The sequence below is a fragment of the Kogia breviceps genome, chromosome 16 (genome assembly GCF_026419965.1).
Source record: "Kogia breviceps isolate mKogBre1 chromosome 16, mKogBre1 haplotype 1, whole genome shotgun sequence".
In the NCBI taxonomy this organism is placed as follows: domain Eukaryota; kingdom Metazoa; phylum Chordata; class Mammalia; order Artiodactyla; family Physeteridae; genus Kogia; species Kogia breviceps.
Genome location: NC_081325.1, coordinates 14,759,680 through 14,777,090, shown reverse-complemented (window position 1 = coordinate 14,777,090; position 17,411 = coordinate 14,759,680). Strand labels below are relative to the sequence as shown.

Below are 17,411 nucleotides of genomic sequence, written 5' to 3'. Positions count from 1 at the left end.
CTCCTCATAATCTCTCCTCATAACCTCTCTCTCTCCTCATAATCTCTCTCTTCTCATAATCTCTCTCTCCTCATAATCTCTCTCCTCATAATCTCTCTCTCCTCATAATCTCTCTTTCTCCTCATAATCTCTCTCTCTCTCTCTCTCTCCTCATAACCTCTCTCTCTCTCCTCATAATCTCTCTCCTCATAATCTCTCTCTCCTCATAACCTCTCTCTCTCCTCATAATCTCTCTCTCTCTCCTCATAATCTCTCTCCTCATAATCTATCTCTCTCCTCATAATCTCTCTCTCTCTCTCCTCATAATCTCTCTCTCTCATAATCTCTCTTTCCTCATAATCTCTCTCCTCATAATCTCTCTCTCCTCATAATCTCTTTCTCTCTCCTCATAATCTCTCCTCATAACCTCTCTCTCTCTCCTCATAATCTCTCTTCTCATAATCTCTCTCCTCATAATCTCTCTCTCCTCATAATCTCTCTCTCTCCTCCTAATCTCTCTCTCTCCTCATAATCTCTCTCTCTCTCCTTAGAATCTCTCTCTCTCGTCATAATCTCTCTCTCTCGTCATAATCTCTCTCTCTCCTCATAATCTCTCTCTCTCTCCTTAGAATCTCTCTCTCTCGTCATAATCTCTCTCTCTCGTCATAATCTCTCTCTCTCCTCATAATCTCTCTCTCTCTCCTCAAAACCTCTCTCTCTCCTCATAATCCCTCTCTCTCCTCATAATCTCTCCTCATAATCCCTCTCTCCTCATAATCTCTCCTCATAATCTCTCTCTCTCTCCTCAAAATCTCTCTCTCTCTCCTCATAATCAATCTCTCTCTCCTCATAATCTCTCTCCTCATAATCTCTCTCTCCTCATAACCTCTCTCTCTCCTCATAATCTCTCCTCTCTCTCTCCTCATAATCTCTCTCCTCATAATCTCTCTCTCTCTCCTCATAATCTCTCTCCTCATAATCTCTCTCTCCTCATAACCTCTCTCTCTCTCCTCATAATCTCTCTCTCTCCTCATAATCTCTCTCTCTCTCCTCATAACCTCTCTCTCTCCTCATAATCTCTCTCTCTCTCCTCATAATCTCTCTCTCTCCTCCTAATCTCTCTCTCTCCTCATAATCTCTCTCTCTCTCCTTAGAATCTCTCTCTCTCGTCATAATCTCTCTCTCTCGTCATAATCTCTCTCTCTCCTCATAATCTCTCTCTCTCTCCTTAGAATCTCTCTCTCTCGTCATAATCTCTCTCTCTCGTCATAATCTCTCTCTCCTCATAATCTCTCTCTCTCTCCTCAAAACCTCTCTCTCTCCTCATAATCCCTCTCTCTCCTCATAATCTCTCCTCATAATCCCTCTCTCCTCATAATCTCTCCTCATAATCTCTCTCTCTCTCCTCAAAATCTCTCTCTCTCTCCTCATAATCAATCTCTCTCTCCTCATAATCTCTCTCCTCATAATCTCTCTCTCCTCATAACCTCTCTCTCTCCTCATAATCTCTCCTCTCTCTCTCCTCATAATCTCTCTCCTCATAATCTCTCTCTCTCTCCTCATAATCTCTCTCCTCATAATCTCTCTCTCCTCATAACCTCTCTCTCTCTCCTCATAATCTCTCTCTCTCCTCATAATCTCTCTCTCTCTCCTCATAACCTCTCTCTCTCCTCATAATCTCTCTCTCTCTCCTCATAATCTCTCTCTCTCTCCTCATAACCTCTCTCTCCTCCTAATCTCTCTCTCTCTCCTCAAAACCTCTCTCTCTCCTCATAATCCCTCTCTCTCCTCATAATCTCTCCTCAAAATCTCTCTCTCTCTCCTCATAATCTCTCTCTCTCCTCATAATTTCTCTCTCTCTCCTCATAATCTCTCTCTCTCTCCTCATAATCTCTCTCTCTCTCCTCATAACCTCTCTCCTCATAATCTCTCTCTCTCCTCATAATCTCTCTCTCTCCTCATAACCTCTCTCTCTCCTCCTAATCTCTCTCTCTCCTCATAACCTCTCTCTCTCTCCTCATAATCTCTCTCTCCTCATAATCTCTTCTCATAATCTCTCTCTCTCCTCATAATTTCTCTCTCTCTCCTCATAATCTCTCTCTCTCTCCTCATAATCCCTCTCTCTCCTCATAATCTCTCCTCATAATCCCTCTCTCCTCATAATCTCTCCTCATAATCTCTCTCTCTCTCCTCAAAATCTCTCTCTCTCTCCTCATAATCAATCTCTCTCTCCTCATAATCTCTCTCCTCATAATCTCTCTCCTCATAACCTCTCTCTCTCCTCATAATCTCTCCTCTCTCTCTCCTCATAATCTCTCTCCTCATAATCTCTCTCTCTCTCCTCATAATCTCTCTCCTCATAATCTCTCTCTCCTCATAACCTCTCTCTCTCTCCTCATAATCTCTCTCTCTCCTCATAATCTCTCTCTCTCTCCTCATAACCTCTCTCTCTCCTCATAATCTCTCTCTCTCTCCTCATAATCTCTCTCTCTCTCCTCATAACCTCTCTCTCCTCCTAATCTCTCTCTCTCTCCTCAAAACCTCTCTCTCTCCTCATAATCCCTCTCTCTCCTCATAATCTCTCCTCAAAATCTCTCTCTCTCTCCTCATAATCTCTCTCTCTCCTCATAATTTCTCTCTCTCTCCTCATAATCTCTCTCTCTCTCCTCATAATCTCTCTCTCTCTCCTCATAACCTCTCTCTCTCCTCATAATCTCTCTCTCTCCTCATAATCTCTCTCTCTCCTCATAACCTCTCTCTCTCCTCCTAATCTCTCTCTCTCCTCATAACCTCTCTCTCTCTCCTCATAATCTCTCTCTCCTCATAATCTCTTCTCATAATCTCTCTCTCTCCTCATAATTTCTCTCTCTCTCCTCATAATCTCTCTCTCTCTCCTCATAATCTCTCTCTCTCTCCTCATAACCTCTCTCTCTCCTCATAATCTCTCTCTCTCCTCATAATCTCTCTCTCTCCTCATAAACTCTCTCTCTCCTCATAATCTCTCTCTCTCTCCTCATAACCTCTCTCTCTCCTCATAATCTCTCTCTCTCCTCATAATCTCTCTCTCCTCATAAACTCTCTCTCTCCTCATAATCTCTCTCTCTCTCCTCATAATCTATCTCTCTCTCCTCATAATCTCTCTCTCTCCTCATAACCTCTCTCTCCTCATAATCTCTCTCTCTCCTCAAAACCTCTCTCTCCCCATAATCTCTCTCTCCTCATAATCTCTCCTCATAACCTCTCTCTCTCTCCTCATAATCTCTCTCTCCTCAATATCTCTCTCTCTCTCCTCATAACCTCTCTCTCTCCTCATAATCTCTCTCTCCTCATAATCTCTCTCTCTCCTCATAATCTCTCTCTCTCCTCATAATCTCTCTCTCTCTCCTCAAAACCTCTCTCTCTCCTCATAATCTCTCTCTCTCTCTCCTCAAAATCTCTCTCTCTCTCCTCATAATCTCTCTCTCTCTCTCTCCTCATAACCTCTCTCCTCATAATCTTTCTCTCTCTCCTCATAACCTCTCTATCCTCATAATCTCTCTCTCTCCTCATAATCTCTCTCTCTCTCTCTCCTCATAACCTCTCTCCTCATAATCTTTCTCTCTCTCCTCATAACCTCTCTATCCTCATAATCTCTCTCTCTCCTCATAATCTCTCTCTCTCTCTCTCCTCATAATCTCTCTCCTCATAATCTTTCTCTCTCTCCTCATAACCTCTCTCTCTCCTCAGAATCTCTCTCTCTCCTCATAACCTCTCTCTCTCTCCTCATAATCTCTCTCTCCTCAGAATCTCTCTCTCTCCTCAGAATCTCTCTCTCTCCTCAGAATCTCTCTCTCTCTCCTCATAACCTCTCTCCTCATAATCTCTCTCTCCTCAGAATCTCTCTCTCTCTCCTCAGAATCTCTCTCTCTCTCCTCAGAATCTCTCTCTCTCTCCTCAGAATCTCTCTCTCTCTCCTCAGAATCTCCCTCTCTCCTCATAACCTCTCTCTCTCTCCTCATAATCTCTCTCTCTCTCCTCAGAATCTCTCTCTCTCCTCAGAATCTCTCTCTCTCTCCTCAGAATCTCTCTCTCTCTCCTCAGAATCTCTCTCTCTCCTCAGAATCTCTCTCTCTCCTCATAACCTCTCTCCTCATAATCTCTCTCTCCTCATAATCTCTCTCCTCAGAATCTCTCTCTCTCTCCTCAGAATCTCTCTCTCTCCCCTCAGAATCTCTCTCTCTCTCCTCAGAATCTCTCTCTCTCTCCTCAGAATCTCTCTCTCTCCTCATAACCTCTCTCCTCAGAATCTCTCTCTCCTCAGAATCTCTCTCTCTCTCCTCAGAATCTCTCTCTCTCCTCAGAATCTCTCTCTCTCTCCTCAGAATCTCTCCTCAGAATCTGTCTCTCTCCTCATAACCTCTCTCCTCATAATCTCTCTCTCCTCAGAATCTCTCTCTCCTCAGAATCTCTCTCTCTCTCCTCAGAATCTCTCTCTCTCTCCTCAGAATCTCTCTCCTCATAATCTCTCTCTCCTCAGAATCTCTCTCTCTCTCCTCAGAATCTCTCTCTCTCTCCTCAGAATCTCTCTCTCTCTCCTCAGAATCTCTCTCTCTCCTCATAACCTCTCTCCTCAGAATCTCTCTCTCCTCAGAATCTCTCTCTCTCTCCTCAGAATCTCTCTCTCTCCTCAGAATCTCTCTCTCTCTCCTCAGAATCTCTCTCTCTCTCCTCAGAATCTCTCTCTCTCTCCTCAGAATCTCTCTCTCTCTCTCTCCTCAGAATCTCTCTCTCTCTCCTCAGAATCTCTCTCTCTCTCTCTCTCTCTCCTCAGAATCTCTCTCTCTCTCCTCAGAATCTCTCTCTCTCTCTCTCCTCAGAATCTCTCTCTCTCTCCTCAGAATCTCTCTCTGTCTCCTCATAAGGAGAGAGAGATTATGAGGAGAGAGAGAGACATTATGAGGAGAGAGAGAGATTATGAGGAAAGAGAGATTCTGAGGAGAGAGAGAGAGGTTATGAGGAGAGAGAGATTCTGAGGAGAGAGAGATTATGAGGAGAGAGGTTATGAGGAGAGAGAGAGATTCTGAGGAGAGAGAGAGAGATTCTGAGGAGAGAGAGATTCTGAGGAGAGAGAGAGAGATTCTGAGGAGAGAGAGAGAGATTCTGAGGAGAGAGACAGAGATTCTGAGGAGAGAGAGATCATGAGGAGAGAGGTTATGAGGAGAGAGAGATTCTGAGGAGAGAGAGAGAGGTTATGAGGAGAGAGAGAGATTCTGAGGAGAGAGAGAGAGAGATTCTGAGGAGAGAGAGAGAGATTCTGAGGAGAGAGACAGAGATTCTGAGGAGAGAGAGATCATGAGGAGAGAGGTTATGAGGAGAGAGAGATTCTGAGGAGAGAGAGAGAGGTTATGAGGAGAGAGAGAGATTCTGAGGAGAGAGAGAGAGAGATTCTGAGGAGAGAGAGAGAGATTCTGAGGAGAGAGAGAGAGATTCTGAGGAGAGAGACAGAGATTCTGAGGAGAGAGACAGAGATTCTGAGGAGAGAGAGATTATGAGGAGAGAGGTTATGAGGAGAGAGAGAGATTCTGAGGAGAGAGAGAGATTCTGAGGAGAGAGAGAGAGATTCTGAGGAGAGAGAGAGATTCTGAGGAGAGAGAGAGAGATTCTGAGGAGAGAGAGAGAGATTCTGAGGAGAGAGAGAGAGATTCTGAGGAGAGAGGTTATGAGGAGAGAGAGAGATTCTGAGGAGAGAGAGAGATTCTGAGGAGAGAGAGAGAGATTCTGAGGAGAGAGAGAGAGATTCTGAGGAGAGAGAGAGAGATTCTGAGGAGAGAGAGATTCTGAGGAGAGAGAGAGAGGTTATGAGGAGAGAGAGAGATTCTGAGGAGAGAGAGAGAGATTCTGAGGAGAGAGAGAGAGATTCTGAGGAGAGAGAGAGAGATTCTGAGGAGAGAGAGATCATGAGGGGAGAGGTTATGAGGAGAGAGAGATTCTGAGGAGAGAGAGAGAGGTTATGAGGAGAGAGAGAGATTCTGAGGAGAGAGAGAGATTCTGAGGAGAGAGAGAGAGGTTATGAGGAGAGAGAGAGATTCTGAGGAGAGAGAGAGAGATTCTGAGGAGAGAGAGAGAGATTCTGAGGAGAGAGAGATTATGAGGAGAGAGGTTATGAGGAGAGAGAGAGAGATTCTGAGGAGAGAGAGAGATTCTGAGGAGAGAGAGAGATTCTGAGGAGAGAGAGATTATGAGGAGAGAGAGAGAGGTTATGAGGAGAGAGAGAGATTCTGAGGAGAGAGAGAGGTTATGAGGAGAGAGAGAGATTCTGAGGAGAGAGAGAGAGAGATTCTGAGGAGAGAGAGAGAGATTCTGAGGAGAGAGAGAGAGATTCTGAGGAGAGAGACAGAGATTCTGAGGAGAGAGACAGAGATTCTGAGGAGAGAGAGATTATGAGGAGAGAGGTTATGAGGAGAGAGAGAGATTCTGAGGAGAGAGAGAGATTCTGAGGAGAGAGAGAGAGATTCTGAGGAGAGAGAGAGATTCTGAGGAGAGAGAGAGAGATTCTGAGGAGAGAGAGAGAGATTCTGAGGAGAGAGAGAGAGATTCTGAGGAGAGAGGTTATGAGGAGAGAGAGAGATTCTGAGGAGAGAGAGAGATTCTGAGGAGAGAGAGAGAGATTCTGAGGAGAGAGAGAGAGATTCTGAGGAGAGAGAGAGAGATTCTGAGGAGAGAGAGATTCTGAGGAGAGAGAGAGAGGTTATGAGGAGAGAGAGAGATTCTGAGGAGAGAGAGAGAGATTCTGAGGAGAGAGAGAGAGATTCTGAGGAGAGAGAGAGAGATTCTGAGGAGAGAGAGATCATGAGGGGAGAGGTTATGAGGAGAGAGAGATTCTGAGGAGAGAGAGAGAGGTTATGAGGAGAGAGAGAGATTCTGAGGAGAGAGAGAGATTCTGAGGAGAGAGAGAGAGGTTATGAGGAGAGAGAGAGATTCTGAGGAGAGAGAGAGAGATTCTGAGGAGAGAGAGAGAGATTCTGAGGAGAGAGAGATTATGAGGAGAGAGGTTATGAGGAGAGAGAGAGAGATTCTGAGGAGAGAGAGAGATTCTGAGGAGAGAGAGAGATTCTGAGGAGAGAGAGATTATGAGGAGAGAGAGAGAGGTTATGAGGAGAGAGAGAGATTCTGAGGAGAGAGAGAGGTTATGAGGAGAGAGAGAGATTCTGAGGAGAGAGAGAGAGATTCTGAGGAGAGAGAGAGAGATTCTGAGGAGAGAGAGATCATGAGGAGAGAGGTTATGAGGAGAGAGAGAGATTCTGAGGAGAGAGAGAGAGATTCTGAGGAGAGAGAGAGAGATTCTGAGGAGAGAGAGAGAGAGATTCTGAGGAGAGAGAGAGAGATTCTGAGGAGAGAGAGAGAGATTCTGAGGAGAGAGAGATTATGAGGAGAGAGGTTATGAGGAGAGAGAGAGAGATTCTGAGGAGAGAGAGATTATGAGGAGAGAGGTTATGAGGAGAGAGAGAGATTCTGAGGAGAGAGAGAGATTCTGAGGAGAGAGAGAGAGATTCTGAGGAGAGAGAGAGAGATTATGAGGAGAGAGAGATCATGAGGAGAGAGGTTATGAGGAGAGAGAGATTCTGAGGAGAGAGAGAGAGGTTATGAGGAGAGAGAGAGATTCTGAGGAGAGAGGTTATGAGGAGTGAGAGAGATTCTGAGGAGACAGAGAGATTCTGAGGAGAGAGAGAGAGAGATTCTGAGGAGAGAGAGAGAGATTCTGAGGAGAGAGAGATCATGAGGGGAGAGGTTATGAGGAGAGAGAGATTCTGAGGAGAGAGAGAGAGCTTATGAGGAGAGAGAGAGATTCTGAGGAGAGAGAGAGATTCTGAGGAGAGAGAGAGAGATTCTGAGGAGAGAGAGAGAGATTATGAGGAGAGAGAGATCATGAGGAGAGAGGTTATGAGGAGAGAGAGATTCTGAGGAGAGAGAGAGAGGTTATGAGGAGAGAGAGAGATTCTGAGGAGAGAGGTTATGAGGAGAGAGAGAGATTCTGAGGAGACAGAGATTCTGAGGAGAGAGAGAGAGAGATTCTGAGGAGAGAGAGATTATGAGGAGAGAGGTTATGAGGAGAGAGAGAGATTCTGAGGAGAGAGAGAGAGATTCTGAGGAGAGAGAGAGAGAGAGAGATTCTGAGGAGAGAGAGAGAGATTCTGAGGAGAGAGAGAGAGATTCTGAGGAGAGAGAGAGAGATTATGAGGAGAGAGAGATCATGAGGAGAGAGGTTATGAGGAGAGAGAGATTATGAGGAGAGAGAGAGAGAGGTTATGAGGAGAGAGAGAGATTATGAGGAGAGAGATTATGAGGAGAGAGATTATGAGGAGAGAGAGAGAGATTATGAGGAGAGAGAGAGAGAGATTATGAGGAGAGAGAGTGATTATGAGGAGAGAGAGATTATGAGGAGAGAGATTGTGAGGAGAGAGAGAGAGATTATGAGGAGAGAGATTATGAGGAGAGAGAGAGATTATGAGGAGAGAGAGAGAGAGAGACTATGAGGAGAGAGAGATTATGAGGAGAGAGAGATTATGAGGAGAGAGAGAGAGAGAGATTATGAGGAGAGAGAGAGATTATCCAGATTCATTTTAAAATACCATTTTCCAATAAAAGGAACCAGAGCTGCTTGGAGAAATGGCTGATTCTAAGGTTGGAGTAGGGAATACACAAGATGAGTATGGAGCATTTTATAGCAAAAGAAAATAAGAAAGTGCTCCCAAAACACTTGACGATGGGAATACGTCAAGGGGCACAGGAGCCATCTGAAAGAGCTCTTGTTGGCCAAAGCTGGAACAAATTGAGCAACAAAGTTTAAAAATATGCTTATCCCCAGAATCTACCCCAGATTAATTAGGTCATCATCTGTTGGAGCAAGACCCAGACCTTGGTAATTTTTTTATGCACACAGCATTGAGAATCTCTATTCAGAAAGCCAGCAGGGTGTCTGTCTTTCTGGTGAGCGCTAGCGATAAAGCTAATCACTCAGATGTTTTCTACCTCTTCCCTCTCTCCAGCTGAGCTGCAAAGTTAGTTTTAACAGCTTAGTCTTTATGTATTGGACATTAGAAGCCATCAATCAGTATATCTTATTACTGAATATCAGGATGTCTTTCCTGAAAGATCCAGTAAGAGAAACTATGTTTATAATTCTCATCTTAAAAATCACAATTATCTTTGTTTCTAAAAGGATACAGACAAGCCATCCTGTATATATCATATTCATAACATGAAAGTGTATTCTTAAAACTGGTATACTCAGAAGTTAAAAGCTCTGACTACCACAGACTCATTAAACTTAAGCCATCCTTTAGGGAGAAAGCTGGCTCATTTCTTTCTGTTTCTTGTTTACAAACATAATGGAGATTCTGAAATACGGTTCTGGGCTGGAGCATGGAGACCCATGGATATGGCTGTTTTGATAAACCCTTTTACTTTAGTGGTGCTCCAGAGACTGAGATTTGAACCCATAACTTTTTTCTCTCTCACAGGTGAAAGGAACTATTTTTCTCTGGTACAACCTGTCACTTCTGGACACGAGCCAGATTGAATTAAAGAGGGCAATTAAATGCAGGTTGAATCTCACATCCAATCACCACTCTCCCCTTTTTCTTGGTCGAGCATAAGGCAAAAGGAATAATAATGTACACTGAATTTTCAGTGAGAAGGAAAGAAATGAACTTTTTATCCTAATTTTCACTGCTCTTTTCTTCATCTACAATTACCTCAGTTTTGAGTTAAAATAAACGCTGTAGATGTCTAAATTCTCTCAGGGTGCTAATCCTCTTTTCTATGAGATTCTCTAAAGAAAAAATGTCTCCTCTAAATAATAATTATAATTCTATACAGTATTAATGAAAGGTAACATTTGTTTAGCATCTCCTACATGTTGTATACATACATCATCTCAGTTAATTCTCATTTCAACCCTCTGATATAATTATTACTCCACATCTTATTCACTATCAGATCTTGCCATCTTCAGTTTTCAAAATATATAAAAAATCTGACTCCTTTCTCATCATTATCACCGTAGTCCAAGCTCTCATCATTTATTTCCTGCACCACTGAACAAACCTCCGGATCTTTTCAATGCCTCTATTTTTGTAGCCCTACAGTAAATTCTCCACAGAGCAGCAAGGGTAATCCTTTAAAATTTTTAACTTAATCATGTTGCTGTCCTGCAAATCATCTCTGATTCTAATGACTTTCTATCCCTTTAATGTAAAATCTAAGGTCTGTACCTTGATATGGTAAACTAAATACCAGGATGACTATCAAGACACGGGCTCCTGGTGTACATGTCTTATTTAATCCCCTTGTCTAAAGAGTGGTTGGGGGACTTCCCTGGTGGCGCAGTGGTTAAGAATCCGCCTACCAATGCAGGGGACACGGGTTCAAGCCCTGGTCCGGGAAGATCCCACATGCCTCAGAGCAACTAAGCCCGTGCACCACAACCACTGAGCCTGAGCTCTAGAACTGAGCCCGTGTGCCACAACTACTGAAGCCCCGCACCTAGAACCCGTGCTCTGCAACAATAGAAGCCACTGCAATGAGAAGCCCGCTCACCGCAAGGAAGAGAAGCCCCCGCTCGCCGCAACCAGAGAGAGCCCACACACAGCAAGGAAGACCCAATGCAGCCAAAAATAAATAAATAAAAAATAAATTTATTTTAAAAAAAAGAGTGGGTGGGACTCGTAGATGTTATGGTGGACCATCACTCTTTTGAAAAAGTTACTGTATCTTTTGATATGGTAAAGGTGGAGGGATTTTGCAAAAATAATCAAGATCCCAGATGAGTTGATTTTGAATCAATCACAAGGGAAATCATCACAGAGGGCCTGACTTGATCAGATTAAAAAAATCCATTTGAAGAGGGACAGGGCCCTTCTTGAGGATAATTCTTTTTTTTTTTTTTTTTTTTGCAGTACTCGGGCCTCTCACTGTTGTGGCCTTTCCTGTTGTGGAGCACAGGCTCCGGACGCGCAGGCTCAGCGGCCATGGCTCACGGGCCCAGCCGCTCCGCGGCATGTGGGTTCTTCCCGGACCGGGACACGAACCCGCGTCCCCTGCATCGGCAGGCGGACTCTCGACAACTACGCCACCAGGCCCCTTGAGGATAATTCTTGTGCTGGCTTTAAAGAAACAAACAGCCATTTTGTGAATTGCTTATTGAGGGGGCCACCAGGAAAGGACCTGAGGGCAGCCTCTAGGAGTTGAGAACTAACAAGAAAATGAGGAAATGTCATACACCTGCATGAAAATAAATTCTGCCAATAACTTGAATGAACCTGGAAGTGGACTCTTAGCCAGTCAAGCGTTGAGATGAGAATGCAGCCTGGCCAACACTTTGATTACAGCCTCATGAGACCCTGAGCAGAGGACACAGTTCAGCTCTGCCTGGACTTCTGATCCATGGAAACTATGAGAGAGTAAGTTTGTGTTGTTTTAAGCCACTAAGTCTGTGTTTGTTTGTTACACAGCAATAGGACACTAATACACTTGACTTACACATGTCCACAGTATTAGTCTCCCTCACTAAGTCTGCCTCAACCACACTGCCTGTCTTGTTGATGCATGAACACACCAACATGATTCTACCCCAGGGACTTTGCACCTCCTCTTTCTTCTGCCTCACCTTCTTAGAGAAATCCCTTTTGACTGTCTTTTAAAAAATAATCCTTAAACTACTCTCTAATTCAGCTTTGCTTTTCTTCTTTGTTCATATTGTTACTTGGTATTATACACTAATTTCTATATACATGCATCAGAATGTAAGCTCCATGAGGACAGGGACTTTGTATCCTTTATACTTGATCCTACAGAAGGCCTAAAACTATGCCTGGTGAAGAGAAAGCAGTCACAAATAAAATTTGTAGGCTAAATAATTTGTCCCAAGTTAATTAGCAGTGTATGGTAGGGTCAGGATTTAAACAATGAACTCTCTGACTCAAAAATTTATTCTTTTTCAATTATAGAATTCAGATGCCCAAGAATCATGCAAATTGGCCCCAGAGTGAGAGAGGTGGGAAGTGAGGGGAGGAGTCTTCTATGTGATTGAATCACACTCTCCAGACTGTGTGGGTTTAGTTTGCATTTTTGGGATAACTTAAAAGCAAATTAATATTATGCCTCCTTTCTCAGAAAGAAAAGGATGTTCTCATATCAGATAAAGGAATACAACCCCAAATTAAATAAATATATATTTATTAGTGACATTAATTAAGAGTAGAGATTTCCTCCAATTGAGAGAATAGCACGCACTGCAGGCAGATTTTTGTCCTAAATTTCCTTTGCTGTGAAAAAGACGAAGCTTCTATCCTCCATTCACCTGCTTGGAGACGGCCCACTTGATAGAAATTCAGAATTCATCAAACAAATCATGGTGTCTTTGGCTTTGGAACTAAATAGAGTAGCTTCTGAAAATATCTGCTGAAGTCTCAAGCCGTAATTTGAAAACAAACATAAACAAACAACTAAAACCTCTGCTTCAGAATGGTTGCTTCCTATCTGGAGAACTGTTGGAACCATGATGCAACATGGAAGGTTGAGGGCTGGGTGGTTTGGCTATTGATTATCCTGGCCTTGGTAACAGCAGCTCAAATACAAAAATACTCACCGAAGCTTGGGAAGAGTAAGTTTGCAGACAGACTCATCTTTCTTTTATTCTTGAGAATCTCAGTTAGTTGAAAATTTGTTACTGTTTTTTTTTTTTTCTTAATGCATTTTTCTTTTATTGACCAGGACATGATGGAGTGTAGGTGTCAGAACCTTGGAGAGTGTTCCAGGCTCTGTACAATTTGTCTACCTCTTGGATCAGACCATGTTTAGTTGTAAATTTTCAACAAATAGGAACACTTATCATGTATTTTCCTTGAATGTTTGCTATGTTCAGTTACCGTTCAAGCAGTGGAAGCTGAAGCTGGCGCTCTTCCTTCTCCCAAGAGCCGGTTGGTACATGTCCCCACCTCCGGGTGCACTGATGTCACACTGGTGACTTGAAATTGGCCAGAGTGGGAGAATTTACATGAGGAAAATTGGCGAATTCCATAATTGGGGTATTTATATTTCCTAAACGTTAGTTACTAAAATTCTTACGAGTGTCTTCTGGTTCTAAGCATTCTACATATATCATTTCATGCAGTCCCCACTGCAAACCTTTCATTATTATCCACATTTTGAAAAGAAAGATAGACACAGAGAAGTTGAGGAGGCCAACCAGGGTCACACAGTTATGAAGTAGCAGAGCCAGGACACCAGCCCATGCATTTTAACTTTGGAGCTCACTCTACATTTCACTGTCTCCAGAAATGACAGCAAGATTCAGGACGAGAGGAGTTTCACTTCCTATTTATCCTCAGTATAAGGCTTTATGTTATTCACACTGAATAAGGGATTGGTCTCTAACCATCCACGTTGCCTTGGGTGCCTGAATTTGAAAGTATTGTCACCATTCTGAATCTGAGAGCATCAACAGAAGAGAACAGCCCTCTATTTGCAACCAAGCCTTCATGATACAGTTCATAACTCTCCCAGGTGGGAATGCCTCAAACACTTATCCTAATTAAGGTGGAATCCGTGGTCTACAAAAACATTCAAACACAACTGTCATTATGGATCTTTAATGGACAAACTCCCCCAGATCTATTTACAAGACTACCAATGTAAAAAACATGAAAGCATAATTTTGAAAAATGACTTTTGGCAGGGAATCATCAGTCACTGTTTGGCTCTTTTCCTTAAAAAATGGACATCCTAAATCTGAGCAGGTGTAGAAGTTCCTGAAGCCCTTTTCTCAAGAGTTAGAGAGTTATAGTTTATAATACACCTGCTTCCTGAAAGAGAGGAAAATGCTCACACAGCGAGATTAAGGGCATCTCAGTACCCACCTCATAATTTTCTCCAGAAAATTATATTCAATCACTCAGGTATTTGTTAAATAAGTTAATGAATGGGTGAATGAATTGAATAAATTTAAAATCGATACAAATTCAAAATATAATTTTTTCTCAAAGATAGCACGTTTCAATTCTTGACTATAATTCTGGAATCACATTAAAGTCAGGTCCCAAGCGAAGTGAGAGAGTGGCATGGACATATATACACTACCAAATGTAAAATAGCTAGTGGGAAGCAGCTGCATAGCACAGGGAGATCAGCTAAGTGTTTTGTGATCACTTAGAGGGGCGAGATAGGGAGGGTGGGAGGGAGATGCAAGAGGGAGGGGATATGGGGATATATGTATACATATAGCTGTTCACTGTTATACAGCAGAAACTAACACACCATTGTAAAGCAATTATACTCCAATAAAGATGTTTAAAAAAAAAAAAGTCAGGTCCCAAGGATATTTTGATCAAATCCTGTTAAATGTACTATAATGCTTCTTCATGCATGATGCTTACTCAATTAATATGAGTAGTAAATTGGACATAAGGTGAAAGGAATTTTCAGATAAATGTTTCATCATGATAGCAATGTTTTTTCACCTCCAGTTTGAAAATTCAATTAAGTAGTTTATTTTTCTTATTAATGTAAATTTGCTAAAGATAATATTTATGGTGTTTATATAATTTTCAATGCAAACTTTGATAATATTGTGACATTCATTATAGAAAGACATCTTCTCTAACTTTCAGAATCCTTTCATTTGTTCCCTGGCCCAGAATAAAGGGTTATCATAGAGTAAGTCCCATGTGGAAGCATGGGAAGCCCCCCCCACCAAATTTTACAAGACCCCCTGTGATGGTTAATTTTATGTGTCAACTTGGTTAGGCTACAGTTCCTAGTTTTTGGCCAAACACCAGTCTAGGTATTTTTCGGAGGTGATTAACATTTAAATCAGTAGACTTCGAGCTAAGCAGATTACCCTCCATAATGTGTGTGGGCCTCATCTAGGTAACTGAAGGCCTTAAGAGAAAAGACTGAGAGTCCCCAAAAGAGGAAAGAATTCTGCCTTCCAGACTGCTTTTGGACTTAAGACTGCATTAACTCTTGCCAGAATTTCCAGCCTGCCAGCCTGCTCTACAGATTTTGGATTTGTCAGTTCCCCCTAATTGTAGAACTGATTCTTTAAAAGAAATCTCTATATATACACCCTACTGGTGCTATCTCTCTGGAGAACCCTAATATCACCCAACTGTTCCCAAACAGAAATGAAAAGCAGTCCAGGCTTACTTCCTTTCCTCCTACTTCTTGTGATCCTAGAAGATTGTCGATCACACTTCCGGCCCCTCTGTCTGCAGGTGTGAGGCTGTGACCGAGGTGTGGCCGTCAGCCAGTCTTTCCAGGGAATCTGAATCTTGAGCTTCATGACCGAAGCAGTGGAAACAGCCACCTTCCAACAGCAGCTTCTCCCAAAGACTGCAGATCTTCAAACAGGGATTCCGGAAACTGCCTTCTGTCTTGTTCTTCCTGAGGCTGTTTGTTTGTTTTACTTTCCTTTTTTTAAAAAAAAAAATTGTGTGAGATATTCAGTATTTCATATGAAATGAAATCCTTTTATTTCCATTTCAGCTAGCCGAAGTCAATTTCAGTAAGTTACAAACAAAAAACCCTAATTTATATGGGATTGATATGAAGATGTTTGAAAGGGAGACCATCACCAGACTGCCCTGTGTTTCCATCTCACTCACTTTACAACAATAGAACTTTATGTACTGTATTATTCTTCTATTGCCTCATGACAAATTATCACAAATTTAATGGCTTCAAACAACACCCATTAATCACCTTGAAATTTCTGAATGTCATTTTCCTGGGTACTGGTCCTTTTCTTAAGGGCTCACAGAGTGAAATCAAGGTGACTTCCAGGGCTAAGACCCCCTGCTAAAGCTCTAGGCCCTTGTCCAAGCTCACTGGTCCTGGGCAGAATTCTCCCCCTTGCAGCTGTGTGACTGAGGTCCCTGTCACCCTGCCAGCTGCCAGCAGGGATTGCTCTCATTTCCTAGAGGCATCCCTCAGGTCCTTATAACATGGCCCTCTTTCACACTTCCAATCTCTCTACCTTCAAGAAGTGGTCACTTTTAAGCATTCCCCTAACTAGATCAGTACACCCATATAACACTCCTTTTGATTAACACAAAATGAACGAATTGGTAACCTAATCACAGAAGTGACTTAACAGTTATGTTCACTCTTCTGCCTATTTTTAAGGGAAGGGAAATTATATATACCAGGGGAGGTAGGGAGTGTGCACATAACAGGGTAGGATTCTTAGGGGTCATATTAGAACTCTGCCTACCGCAAAGTTTTTTAGGTGTCTGCTTTCCTTTGTGGAATGAGAAAAATAAGGGTCTCTTTTACTGGTGTTGTAAAGATCAAATAAAATAATGTATATAAATTGATTAGGAGGAGCTTCGTTCATAGTAAGCACCCAGTAAATTATTATTATTAATCAAAAGTATTCATTGAATTGAATTAGATATTTATATTGTGTATTAAAATTTCCCCATTCCACTGAAACTTCAAATCAGTTTTGAGAAAATGCGTTAACATTTTTGATATATCATGATCTTTAGTGAAAATTCCCTCCTAGTGTAATAAAATTCCTGTTAATCTGTAAAATGTGTTTCCTTTTTTGATTAGTTCACCAGTACAGCATTTAAAAAGCATACAAGTATGATTTATTCCTTTACTATCATTCCTTAATATATTAGTTGTTAGATTGTAAGAGTTTCCAATATAATGAAAGACAGTGGAACGTTTTCTTCTATAAAACAAATTTTCTTTCTTCAGATTTTTGTTTTGCCACAAATATCATACTCTTATACAAGCTGGATTTATGCTCAAAATCTTTTAAAACTAAAAGCATTCTGCAGCTTTCATCTATACAATATCAACTTCTCTCCTGCTGAGTTTTTTCAAGTTACACTGATTTTCCCCCATTCATTGTCATTGTCAAACTCATCATATTTCAATCTGTTTTATTCTCCTGTTGCTAAGAAACGAATTTGTCTCATTATGTAGGTTCCCCATGTGCCAGCTTTGCTAATCAGTTAGAAAAACATTTTCTTAGGGGGTTATTTTCTGGATGATAACATTTATTCCTTATATTGGTCAACCATTGGTGTGATAACAGCATTTTTGTTATTGCCATTAAACTACAGTACAGTGAGCTATAAATTTACCAGATGTTAGCTTTAGCAAAGAAAATAAATGACTTCACTTGCTCCATTAAGACGCAGTCATTTGCACAGGATTTATGCTTTTAAAAATTTCTACCTAATGACTATTTTGATAAATTCTTTCATGCAAGATTTAATTTGATTCAACACAAAGAAATGAAATAAGCCCTGCATTTTCATTGGAGATATGAATGTGGTCCTAGGGATATTCACTTTTTCCTCTGAAAGTGTTTATTCTTTTCAGACTATACAAAGGTTCTTTGATGATACAGAATTAACAATGGACAAGCATTTTCC

General features: G+C 41.9%; 1 long non-coding RNA gene across 2 annotated transcripts in view; it reads right to left on the bottom strand.

The window, feature by feature from the left end:
* Positions 1-12,662: 12,662 nt before the first annotated feature.
* LOC136792820 (uncharacterized) overlaps positions 12,663-17,411 on the bottom strand; it is a 56,965-nt gene continuing 52,216 nt past the window's right edge. For both annotated transcript variants that reach the window (XR_010837286.1, XR_010837285.1), the window contains one exon: positions 12,663-15,429. This is a non-coding gene — a long non-coding RNA (uncharacterized lncRNA). The remainder of the gene's footprint in view (positions 15,430-17,411) is intronic.